We start from the raw sequence: 11,863 nt of genomic DNA on the forward strand, positions 1-11,863 counted from the left end.
AGCAAATAGATGATCTGTTATTGATCATAAGCATAAATGTCATCATGACCCAAAAGAAAAAGTGTAACAATAAAGTGTCATGACCTATTTGAAAAATGTGTAGAATGTTAATTTGACTTAGTTGACTACTGCTACTTGTTTCTAAGTGATTTGTACTGCTTATTTACTCTATCAGAATGTCCTGGCTGATGTGTTTAATGTTATTATTTTCACTTGCTTCATTTTCATGTATTATGTATCTGGATAGAAAGTCAGCTATTACATTTTCATTTCCTGGAATGCTTTGTAAATCAAATTTGTAATCTGAGAGAATGAGTGTCCATCTGTTTATCCTGTCATTTTTTAGCTCTTTTCTTTTTAGTGCCAGTAATGGTTTATGATCACACTTAATGCTAAAAAATCTTCCTAACAAGTAATTCTTGAGTTTTACAACTGACCATACAATGGCTAATAATTCTTTCTCAATCACTGAGTATTTTCTTTCTGTTTCAGACAGTGTTCTACTGATGTGTACTATTGGCTTAAAAAATGACTCCCTTTGCTGTAGTAAGCATGCCCCAATACCAGTGTTGGAGGCATCAGTGTATAGTGATAGTGTTGATGTTGGGTCAATACTGGCTAATTCTAGTTTCTCATTAAATTTATCTTTTAAGTTGCTTAATGCTAGTCTACTTTTTTCATCCATACAAATTGTGTTTCCATGCTTCTTTTTAGTAAATTCAACAAGGGGTTCAATTATCTGTGCATAATTTGGAATGAACTTTCTATAAAAGTTGCAAAGTCCTAATAATGATCTCATGTCTTTCTTAGTCCTAGGTTCTTTTATGTTTTTAATCTTTGTTAGGTTTGTTTCAGTGGGTGTAATTTTGTCATTGGTAATGCAATATCCTAAGAATTGGATTTCAGACTTGGCTAGGTTTAATTTCTTGGGGGCTAATGTCATGTTGTGTGTTCTTAGTCTTGAAAATATTTGCTCTAGTACATGAATGTGTTCCTGTTGTGAGTTGGTGAAAACACAAATGTCATCTACATTAGACAATACATTATTTATGCCTTCTAATAATTTTGACATGCATTTCTGAAATGTGGCTGTACTATTTATTAAGCCGAATGGCATGACATTCCAGACGTAGATACCTTCCAGGCCTGGCATAGTGCATTTGAATGCAGTATATTCCTTAGAGTCAGAGTCCATTTTAATCTGCCAAAAACCTCTGTTTAAGTCCATTGTTGTGAATAGGGATGATTTACTTAAAGTTGTAATTATACTGTCAGTGTCTGGTAGGGGTTCTGGGTCTATGATTGTGCATTTGTTTATTTCTCTAAAGTCACAGCAGATTCTTACTCCACTGTCTTTCTTTTTTACAATGACCATGGGTGATGCATATTTACATGTTTCTGATCTCTCTATCTTCCCATCTTTGATCAAGTTGGTCATTTCTGTTCTAACTAAGTCCACGTATGCTTTAGGAATACTATAGGCTTTTGTCTTAGTTGGTAGTGCTTTGTTGAGTTTTATTGTGTGTTCTATCAGATTGGTACATCCTAGCTTTTGTGTAATTACATCACTATATTTAACTGTCAAATTCTGTAACATATCATTTTCAATATTTGGACTACTGTTGTGTGTGGTGTTTATGGTGCTTGCTATATGTTCTTGTATGTTGTGTTTGGTTTCTACATCAAGTTCAATTATATCTGTGTCAGTTATTTGTCTCTTATCCAATTTTACAAGTTTATCAATATTGAGTTTGCATTCTCTACCATCTTTATCAATGATGTACACTTTGTTATTAATTCTCTCTATAACTTTAAATGGTCCCTCATTCTTATCTTTACAGTGTTTATTTTCTATCTTAACAAAAACTTGGTCACCTACATTTAGTGTTCTTAGTTTTCTATTTCTGTTTTTTATTTTCCTATGCCTTTCTAGATTTTTGTCCATGTTTATCTCTGCTAGTTTTATTCCTTGTCTAAGCTGTTGTTTGGTCTGAATTATCCAAGGATGGTACTGTTCTATGTTCTCTAAGTCTAACATGTTGTCGGCCCATAACTCTAACGGTCCTTTAGGTTTTCTGTTAAATACAAGCTCATAGGGGCTGAATTTGGTGGTTTCATGGATGCTAGTGTTGTAGGCAAATATAGCATAGCTAAGAGTCTGGTCCCAGGTACTCATTGAGTCTCTTTCTAGCTTATATATCATCTGTTTTACAGTTCTGTTCCATTTCTCTATGACTCCATTTCCCTGTGGTGAGTAGATAGTGCTATGGACTAGGCGGATGTTAGTCATTTCTGCAAATGCCTGGTTAAGGTGGGACTTAAAGTTTGATGCATTGTCTGACAGTAACTTATTAGGGAATCCAAATTTAAGAAAAAGTGTTTTTAAACAATTACATATGTCAATAGCCTTTATATCTTTTAGAGGAAATGCCTCTGCCCATCTAGTGGACATGTCAATGATACCCAAAATATATTTATTCCCTTTACTGCTGGTAGTTAGGGGTCCCATTATGTCCATGGCAATTTTGTGAGATTTATCTGATTTTTCTAATGGGGCTCTATTCACTGTTTTTTGTTTGGCACATTCTGTGCAACTGTTTACATAGTTCTTAATATCCTTTCCCATCTTTGGCCAGAAGAATTTGTTGGCTATCTTAGCATATACTTTTTTTTTCCTAAGTGTCCTGCTGTGGGGTCATCATGTGCCATATTTAATATTTTAGCTCTTAAAGTTTTAGGGATCAGGATTTGAAGTCTAGTACAGTTTTCTTTCCTGTTATATCTAATGGCTAAGTTGTTAATTTCTATATGGTGGTTATTTAAATTTATCTTATTATAATCTTTGCTTAAGAGGTCTTGTATTGTGGTTTCATTTTTCTGAATAGCTATTAGTTCCTCCCTAGTTATGCCTATTTCATTAAGTAATACAGTGGGGCATTCTATTTCTGGTGTTATTTTTTTGTGTGATCTGGTTTCAACTAATAAAGCCTCATGCTTGAATAGGGAATACTTTTGTCTATCTTCCGCCCATTGCATAACTTCTTCTAGTGTTGGATCTTTTACACCTTCTACATTGCCTATTATTAGATCTTGTGCTGGGGTGTCCATGACTATGGCTTCTAGTTCTCCTGTAATCCAGGGTGATTCTATTAGGACTTTAGCGGTCTTGCAAATATCAAATTTTTGTATGTTTGCATAGGTCACTTTTACTGTATCTTCTAGATACTGTCCTGGTTCAACTAAGGAGGCTTTAACTATTATTGCCGTGGCTCCACTGTCACGAATTGCTCCCACTTCTTTAGAGTTGACATAGGATGGGAAGACTTTTATTTTGGACTTATTTGATTGCATATAGGCTACATTTTCCTCTCTATGGGTGTTGGTGTTATTGCCATTGTTGTTTCTATTGTTTCTGTTTCCGCTATTGTAGTTGTTTGGGTGGTTGTTTGTGTGGTAGTTAAATTGGTCCCTTCTAGATTGCCTGTTGTTTCTGTTATAGCTATTGTGTTGGTAACTGTTTGCAAAATTGTGTAGTCTATATGGTCTATTATTGTAATTATTGTTGTGCTTGTAGCTGTTTGGGTTGTAGAAATTAGTGTAGCTTCTGTATCTGTAATTGTTACTGTAGTTTCTAGGAGCTTTGCATTGGTTTTTCACATGGCCTTTTCTCCCACAATTAAAACAAGTCTTGGTGTTAGACCATTTGAATTTATCATTGTTGTTGTTGTTGAATGTTGTTGCTGTGGCTACAAGTTGGTGTAGGTCTCTTTTGTCAATCGTGTGTCCAGGGTGACTGTCTTTAAATAAATTTAGATTCGTTATCAGTTCAGTCTCTGTCTTGATCTTTTTTTCTTTAAGGAAAGTAAATACTAAGTCTGTCACGTTGTTGAGGACATTGTCAATAAGTAGCATGTCTAGGATTTGTGTCGGGTCCTTGATGTCACATTTTGCTAGCTCTAACCATTTTATCATATTAGTCCTCATGTCGAATATTATTCTGTTGAAGTCCCCATCTTTTTTCAATTTAGTGTCCCTGAACAACTTACGATAGAAGTCTGAATTTTTCCCAAAGTGCTCTAGTAATCTAGTCTTTACTGCCGCATAGTCTTTCTTTTGGTCTACAGTTAAAGTGGAAATGATGTTGAGGGGTTCTCCCGACAAATTTGCTAGTAGGTGTTTGGCCATGTCCTCATTGTTAAGATTATAAGTTGAGGCAATATGCTCAAATTGGACCAAGTAGTTTTCAAGTGTTTCATCTTTTGAATTGTATTTATGGAATTTACAGATGAATGGCTTTGTTGTAGATTGTTGGGTTATAATGTTGGGATTTGTTTTGGCAGCTTCTAGTTTAGCTAACTCTACTTTGTCCTGGCTTTCTCTTTGTTTAGTTTCTAGTTCTTTTAATGTTTTCTGATGAGCTCTTTCAGCAGCTCTTTCTTCCCTATCTTTATCCTTTTCAGCCCTATCACTAATTTGTTTCTTTTCTTCCCTTTCCTCCCTTTCTTTCCTTTCAGCCTTTTCTAATTCTTTTTTGATAAATTCCTTTTTCTCATCCCCTTCTAGTTCCATGATTTTCACTAGCTCTAATATTTTGTCATAGGAAGACATGTTTAATGCTTTGTGTAGTTAATTAAGTGAGAAAAGAATGTACTGTGTTATCCTTATCAATACAGTGTGTGTCAATTATTTTACATGTGTGTATTATACAATAATAAAAAATTCAATCAATGGTTATAATGTAATGACAGAATGTAATGAGAATTGTCAAACAAATGTATCGATCTAGATCAAAATTTACTTATTAGTTACTCAATTATAAACTATTCAAATTCAATAGTCATAAATATCAACATATGTTATACATGTGTGCTGTTGTGCCAAAGTAAAATAGTAAAAAAAAATTTAAATTAGTAAAAGAAAGAAAAATATATGTACAGTATAAGTAAAAAGACAAACACAGAAACAATATAGGGAACAACACAGTCTGCTTTTAAAGAAATTAATAAAAAGTAGAAATGTGACAAGAGAAATACAGATATATGGATACAGGACTTTTAAACAAACAACAATATAGATACAGATTAAGTACACTGACAAAAATACAAACAAGACTCAACAGCTAAATAAATATTTTCCCACTATATTCTATGACCTCCGTACCAACAAGGAGAGCCTCAAACGCATTGGGCCTTATAGAGGTTAAAGAACAAATAGGATAGACCCTAATAGATCCTATTATTATGATAGATCATAAAATAGTCCCTCTCCAGCCACCCTTAAAAGAACACTTAGACAAATGAAATCAAAATATGGCTCCAAGAATGCCAAGAGTTATCAATTACTAACTCTACTAACAATCAAGTTTAATTACTGCTATATCAAAGCAAAATCCATGTACTTTATAATCATATGCATGTATTTAATTTGTTAATAATGACTTACGGACTCTTTTCTTGTTGACTAGTGTAGTTTAATCCTCATCTCTCTTGTAGCTTGTCAAATGCAAATACAGCTTGGGTGGTTCGCTAATAATCCATGTATAAGTAATCCAATTTAAGAATAATAATCCATGTATAAGTAATCCAATTTAAGAATACACGTCACTATGAGCATTAAAGTGGTAGTAGAAAAATAATCCAGTTCAATGCCATAAGATGGCTCGCATGCTCAAATTTACAGTTAATACAAGTTCTGTCAAGTACTCCAAGATAATAATCCACAAAATAATCCACAGTGGTTAGGAAGCTCACATATAGGTAATCCAAGATAATCACATACTAGGGGCTTCTGTTAGTTCAAATTAATATAATCCAGTTCTTGTAAAGATAGAACTTGTAAAGGTACTTGTATATCAGGCTATATATATAACTCCTCAGTAGCCCATTAATAACATAAAGTTAGGATATCCATCAGTATGCTGAAAAAAAAATATTGACCATAAGTAGGAGAATGTCTCAGCTGAGAGCTATTTCTCTACAAGACCTGAATGGTACGACCATGTCAAGGTGCGAGTGTGCCAATGATGAATAGTGGCGAGCACTAGTGATGAAGCGGTGTATCTGTCATAAAACAATGTCTTGAATGGTGTAGATCTTTCTTTCACACAGGTAAAGGTAGCTTTTGGAACAGGGTTGTCTTCTGCTCTTGGTTACACACAGGGTCACGGGTAGATCTAGGAACAGGGTTGATGTAGTTGAATGGATCTCAGCATGCAGATGTGGAATAGCTTTGGCAAAGCTATTTAGGTTACTTGAATGACTCGGTCTGCATGTAATGGCGTGACTGTTGTTGATGTCTGACTAGTTTATGATGACCTAGATCTAGTAGTTAGAGATGACCTGAATTTCAACGTGTGTTGGAATCTTGTCTAGCCAGTGGCGATCAGGCAAGTGCGTTCTGTGGCGTTTTGACACCGAGTTCAAATATAGATCTAGTGATGTTTTATGGCTTGCTTTATTACAGGTTGGACAGCAATGCCTTGTAAACACCTTGATTTCCTTGTAGATCTTGTGGGCAGGCTGGATTTGGTCCTTGTTTAGTTAGACGCCATCTTGAGAAAAAAGTACCAGTCTAAGGTGTAGTCTTGCGCTGTTTACTATAGAGGCGATTGAGATCCGTTGAGAACGTGCAGGTTCACTTGTCTTTTAAGACACCTTTACTGGCCACCAAATGTCGCTGCCTAGTTTTAGTTGTAGGCGTGACGACGTGAATGTGTCCGTGTATGTTGTAGGTACCTCTTCTGGTATGGCTATAATGCTCTTCTTAACGATGTACTTTATTAAACGCACTAGATTTGCAAGTGCGCAACAACACTAGTATACTGAAGTCTCCAACGACAACATTTAGAATTACTGATAAACACACTGGTAGCAGACATGAAGTTTATTATATATAAGATAAATTACAAAAGATATTGGTGACTTCAGCCGTCATAAAATATAAACCAATAAATACTGGCTGCTCATGCCATGTAGAATAAGTAATCACATTAATAAAATATTCACAATATAAGTCCGAAGGAATCTCTCAAGTTAACATTAGATCAAATTCATTAAGGTACACATTACAGACAGAGTAAATCGTACGTCCACTCTCTGCTGGAGTTCTTCACTAACTGCTTAACATTGACCCTTATTTCAGAGTCCTTTAACTTATTCACATAACCTCGTGCTTGCCCGCACGGAATATTACAATAGGTGACTGAGTGTCACTTCATGCCACAGAGGTTCTAAAACTGGTCTGTGACAGATATTACATATTTTACCCCATGCAGGACACAGTTCCTTTTTAAATGGGTGATTTTGTCCACAAAATTTACATTTGCGCTGTTTATGAGCAGCATTCTGTTGTAGAATATTTTTGCGAGACAAAACAGCAAACGCCTCATCCTGAGGTGGTGAGGCATCAGATGTACCTGTTTCTAGTACCTTTAGTTGCAAGTCAGCAGCTTCATTTGCCTTGCAGATTTCTATACAAGTCTTGAGTGTTAGTTTATGTTCTTGTAAGAGTTCTTTCTTTGTCCTTGTGTCTCTGATGCCAACAACTACCATTCGGTCACTTATTAATGACTCTTCCATATGGTTGCAAAAATTGCAAATTGCTCATCAAATGCACATATTATGTCTTGAACATTGTGCTTTGGTTTAAAGGTGATACTGTTGTATACTGCCAATGCCTCTGGGCAGATAGTGTGCAAGAACAGTGCTTTGGCATACTCTTCATCTATATCGTTTATTCTCTCTATAGTGCAATAGTTCAGCCACATTTGCTTGAAAAGCTTCCATTCCTCACACCCTTTCTTCACACTTAAAGGAGGTGGAGGGTTAATTCTTGGTTTAAAGTTAGTTTTACTTACAGTTTCCATTTTAGAACTTTTAGAAAGCTGCCTCCATGTTAAATTATCACAATACACTAACAATACTGATGTTTAAAATTTACACTCCATTTTTATTAATGTGAAACAAGGAGAGAACAACCAGCAGAGACTAATACACAGTGAATACACACAACTGACACACTTAAGAGTAAACCGTGAACATACTGAACAATAGAACAAGGTAGACTACAAGAAAACAAACAAACACACACACAACATACATAAACATAAATACACATATAAATGTAACAATGGCTACAATGTTGTAAGCCATAATAAAGCAGTGTAAAAAAGATTATATGACAATGAATTATTTTCTAAACTAAAGTATTTCAGAACAAAACCAGTGTAAGTGTGTGTATATTATAATATAGCAGTAAATTGCGCCTGTTTATGTTTCTATACTAGCATTAGAAAAACAAAGACTTACCAAGTAAAGCATTGGTTTCATTCAACTGAAAGGCTATGTTTGCATTCTCATGGAGCCCAAACATTTCTGGCTCATCTAAAAGTGGTAGAGATTCAATGTAAGCCTTGACAGTAGCCAATGTTTTCACAAGAGGTGGATAGTAAATACCTTTAAAAATAGTTAAAATTAAAAAATTATCTTCCATGGCACATACAGGAGATTTAATAATAAACAACAATTTTTTTTTTTAAAAAGACTTTCTTTCTTATGGGGCTGATGACTTCTTGTAAGAGCAATTACTTTGCTCTTAATTACTGATAATAAATCTTTTAAAAAGGAACAATTTTTACCCGCCCCAAGGCGCACCCCCCCCCCATACCTGAAAAATCCTTGTTAAGCACATGCATAAATCTAGTCAAGGTTAAGAAGTTACTCATCAGGGAACTCTTGTATGCTGATGATGCAGCTATTGTGACTGATTCTGATATTCAGCTACAGTCTCTGGTTGACAAACTATCTGCTGCTTGCCAGAAGTTCGGCTTAAACATCAGTCAAAGCAAAACTAAGATACTTGTCCAAAACACAAACACTGCACCTCAAGTAAGCATTAATGGCCAACCACTAGAAATTGTTGATCACTTTTGTTACCTTGGCTTCATCATATCCAGCAACACTCTACTGGATAAAGACATTAATAACAGGATAGCCAAGGCAATGGCCACCATGTCACGGTTGCAGAAAAGAGTCTGGGACAACATATTGCTGACTAACAGTACTAAAAAGCCCTAATCTACCGGACCTGTGTGTTGAGCACCTTGCTGTATGGAAGTGAAACATGGTCAACCTACTCATGGTCTAAGGCACATCTTTAAAATAAGGTGGCAAGATAAGATAACCAATGAAAAAGTGCTACGAAGAGCAGGGTGCCAGGACATCCGCTCTGTTATCAGCAGCAGACGCCTTGGCTGGCTTGGCTATGTTCGTAGAATGCCAGTAGGTCGACTTCCACAGGACATTCTGTATGGCGATCTAATAGAAGGCAGGAGAGCCGCTGGTCACCCAGTTTTACATTATACGGATGTATGCAAACGCGACATGAAGCTCTTCAAAATTGACACTAGCAGCTGGGAAGAGGTGGCACTGGATAGATCCACACGGAGAGAGCATAAAGGAAGGGTCACAGATTGCAGACGTCATACACAACAGAAGCAGAAAGAAGGGTGAAAATGCAACAGCGCATGGTGATTACATATGCCCAACCTGCGATCGCAGGTGTGTATCAAGGATTGGCCTCTTTAGTCACACAGGAAGTTGCAAAGGGAAAAGATCGTCTCTCTAGACGTAAAATGCCACAGGAAATCTAGTCAGAATATATAAAATTCAAGTTTGGTGATACAGACAGACATGGCAAAATTAAAAAAGAGTAACCTAGACTAGCATTTAATAGATCTAGATCTATGATCTACAAGGTTCTAGTTTGCAAAATATTCTATTAATTGAACTCTTTGATGGATGGCTGCCTGGTCATGTGGTTTGCACGCTGGACTGTCGTTCAGACTTATCGATGGTCTCAGGTTCAAACCCTGCCCACTCCCATCTGCCGTCGTCCTGCGGGAGGTTTGGACTAGGAAGTAATTATCTTCAACTCTGAAGGAACATCCGAAACATGTAAAACATTTTACAAACAAACATGAATATATGCAGGAATACTTTGCTGATGTATGTGTATTCAGGATATAGATTATCTAGACCTCCAGACCAAATTTAATTGTAAGATATTTATATTTTGAAAAATATAAAGGTCAAACCAGAGTTTTCAAGTGCGCCAATTAGCTGGTTATTCTTTTCCCCAAGTTATACTTAAATGGTCAAATTTGTAAGAAAATTGTTTAAGCAATTTTCAAGATCTGTGTCCACCCAAGTATTTGTTTTTTTACCCTATGAAGAATTTGCAAGCTGATAATTATAAACTAAAAACTTTCTCACCCTGACAAACACAACCAAATCAGTCTTATTCAGATCTACTTTTACTATGTTAAATCTTTGCTCAAGTTGCATAGGATTCTGAAGTCAGATTAGAATGGATTTATTCTAATTTGTTATAACAACTTCAATTCTAATAGATTACATCCCTCTCTATGACACGCATCTTACACAGGAATATAAACTTGATCAGTTTTAGCCTTTCTAAGCCCTGCATCATTTCTACAATCTATATAAAATGTTGATGTGCCAAAAACTATTGACTATAACAGAACCTTAACCTAATCTAATCCCTTTACAAAATGTTAGTAGAATATTTTTCTAACTTACTGATGAGAAAGCAATTTGGAATATTTGTATTTTACATTAAAATATGTTGATCTGTGTTAAGGACAATGTGTGTGTACTGACTGAAGTAATACTTGTACGAAGACTAAGATGCTACTTTTGAAGGTTGAATATGGTGTATAAAAGGAAAGTCACTACTGGTGAAAAAGGAAACCGGTCCATAATTTAGTTCTAGTTTGCAATCTGCTAATACACATTGACATATGCACCAAATAAATTGAATAGGACATAACTTCAAAACATACTTTATTTTGATTATACATTACAATTACCTGATTCCGAGTATTTATATTTTGGTTTTTAGGTTTCAGGTTTGAAAAATAAATTGTCCTTAAGACATCTTTCATCTTGGGCATCTGTAAAAGAAGTTTTTAAAAATTCAATTAATTGTGTTTTATACTGAAAAAAAAACAACACATAAATATCAGCAATCAGCTGCCTGGTCGTGCGGTTTGCGCGCTGGACTGTCGTTCGGATTTATCGACGGTCGAGGGTTCAAACCCTGCCCGCTCCCATCCCCCGTCGTCCTACGGGAGGTTTGGACTAGGAAGTAAACTATCTTCAACTCTGAAGGAACATCCGAAACATGTAAAACATTTTACAAACAAACAAACAATCTAAAATTTTGAAATTTTTGAATATTGATAAATTTGGAAATTATTGAATATTGATAAACTGTTAAGTCTTTGATGGATGTGTATAGTTTTAAAATTGTAGTGGTATTTTATTTTAAAATTTTTTTTTTTTTTGTTGCGTTTAAGAAAATGTGATAATCATTCTTACTTCTTATAAATAATTAAATGTGGGCCATCTTTGGTCTAATGACAAAAAAAGTTTGGTCTAGCTGGTATATAGTTGCTGATAAAATACTTTTCTCTCTAAACTCATTTTAGAAAGACAGGCCCATTTCTGTTACTTCTTTTATCCAGCTAGGTGCTTAAAGCCTGATATTGTAAGTCTATCTGCTGAGCAAAATCCATATAGAAAGTCTATAATCATGTTTGATATAGCATGCACTGTTATGTCATTATCACAAGTATAATCAAATTTTAAAAGAAAGAAGACAGTGTAAATATTTTAAAATAATATATTTTTTGTTTATACATACAGATAAGCATATGGCATGCATAAATCTAGTCAGAATATATTAAATTCTAGTTTGGTGATACAGACACAGACATGGCTACATTAAAAAAGAGTAGCCCAGAGTAGAGTAATGGATCTAGATCTATGATCAACAAGGTTCT

General features: G+C 35.2%; 1 protein-coding gene across 12 annotated transcripts in view; it reads right to left on the bottom strand.

Moving 5' to 3' along the window:
* The window catches only part of LOC129927298 (peptidyl-glycine alpha-amidating monooxygenase B-like), a 28,370-nt gene that overhangs the window by 8,766 nt on the left and 7,741 nt on the right, over positions 1–11,863 (bottom strand). For 8 of the 12 annotated variants that reach the window (XM_056036326.1, XM_056036262.1, XM_056035909.1 and 5 more), the window contains 2 exons: positions 10,889–10,972; positions 8,307–8,453 (listed from right to left, as the gene is read on the bottom strand). The gene's annotated coding sequence lies outside the window, so the exon portion shown is untranslated. Of the gene's footprint in view, positions 1–8,306; positions 8,454–10,271; positions 10,350–10,888; positions 10,973–11,399; positions 11,579–11,863 lie in introns of all 12 variants that reach the window. The other 4 variants (XM_056036190.1, XM_056036122.1, XM_056036466.1 and 1 more) reach the window with 4 other exon arrangements.

Source organism: Biomphalaria glabrata, chromosome 1 (assembly GCF_947242115.1).
Source record: "Biomphalaria glabrata chromosome 1, xgBioGlab47.1, whole genome shotgun sequence".
In the NCBI taxonomy this organism is placed as follows: domain Eukaryota; kingdom Metazoa; phylum Mollusca; class Gastropoda; family Planorbidae; genus Biomphalaria; species Biomphalaria glabrata.